We start from the raw sequence: 1,197 nt of genomic DNA on the forward strand, positions 1-1,197 counted from the left end.
GCTGGTTAATTCCCACCATCAAATCATATTTCACTGGCTTTATTTTTCCCAAATATAAAATTTACAAATGGGATTTTTTAGTAAGTACTAAATTTTACTTTGTGCCCTGAAGATCTCTCTAACAGGCCTAAGCATTGCAAACAAGGTCTTGTCTTCTCCCCTTTGTAAACCATTAGATTCATTTAGCTACTTCCACATTCCTAAAGCTAGCCACCAAGGTGCATTTCCTTATTTGACTTCTTTTTGCCTGACTCTCACCTGAGGCTGAACACCAAGGTGCATCAACCAAACCACCAAGGTACAGCATTCAAACTTCATTATTTGGCTGCACTAGGTATCCTGTCCAATAAGGACTTACGGATTCATCCTAGCACACACTTCCCCTTTTCTCCTTAAAAAAGCACTACTTGGGCAGGAGCCATGCTAATCTTCTCTGTATTGTTCCAACTTTAGTATATATGCTGCCAAAGACCAGCAATCTCAACTAACCCAGACCCCCGAGATCTCTCTGATCCTGAGCTACCAACCAGGCTGCATACAACAGCTGATATGAGGCCCTGGACAGACACATATACAGCAGAGGACTGCCTCGTCTGTCCTCAGTGAGAGAAGAAGCACTTAACCCTTGAGAGACTTAAGGCCCTAGGGAGTGAGGAAGTCTGCAGGGTGTGTGTGTGTGTGTGTGTGTGTGTGTGTGTGTCTGGGTGTGGTGGTGAGGACATCCTCTTGGAGACGGTGGAGGAGGAATGGGATGAGGAACTGTCAGAAGGTGGACCAGGAGAGGGATAACCACTGGACTGTAAAAAATGATTAAAGACTAATAATAAAAAATTTTAAAAAGTAGCACTCCTATAGAGCTTCCTCTGACTGTCTTTTCCCAATCCAGTGGTAGTTCCCCTCTTCATTGTCCCCTCCCCAGTAAATAAATCTCATTTATGCTGAGAATTTTGTGTCTGGGTGTGTTCTGTGCAAACCCCAAGGCTTCTTGATTGTTACCAAGACTGATAGCGATTCAAATCAATCTCTAGGACCTCAGTCCAGTTCTCATACTTTCTGGACCAACCTGTTCCCTTTATCTAACATAGGCTAATTGATGAATTTTCCTTAATTATCAGTCTTAAAGACTCCTCAGAACATCAGGGTAGTCCCGTGTCTGGTAGGAGTGGGGAGAACTCACCCTGTCGTAGCTTGCAAGCA

The 1,197-nt window shown here is 43.8% G+C and overlaps 1 non-coding gene across 1 annotated transcript; it reads right to left on the reverse strand.

Annotated features, from left to right (window-relative positions):
- Window positions 1-371: 371 nt before the first annotated feature.
- Window positions 372-478, reverse strand: LOC114618033. The gene has a single exon (XR_003710901.1). It is a non-coding gene; the product is annotated as a U6 spliceosomal RNA (small nuclear RNA).
- Between the last annotated feature and the right edge of the window lie 719 nt (window positions 479-1,197).

The sequence above is a fragment of the Grammomys surdaster genome, unplaced genomic scaffold (assembly GCF_004785775.1).
Source record: "Grammomys surdaster isolate TR1022 unplaced genomic scaffold, NIH_TR_1.0 139, whole genome shotgun sequence".
In the NCBI taxonomy this organism is placed as follows: Eukaryota; Metazoa; Chordata; class Mammalia; order Rodentia; family Muridae; genus Grammomys; species Grammomys surdaster.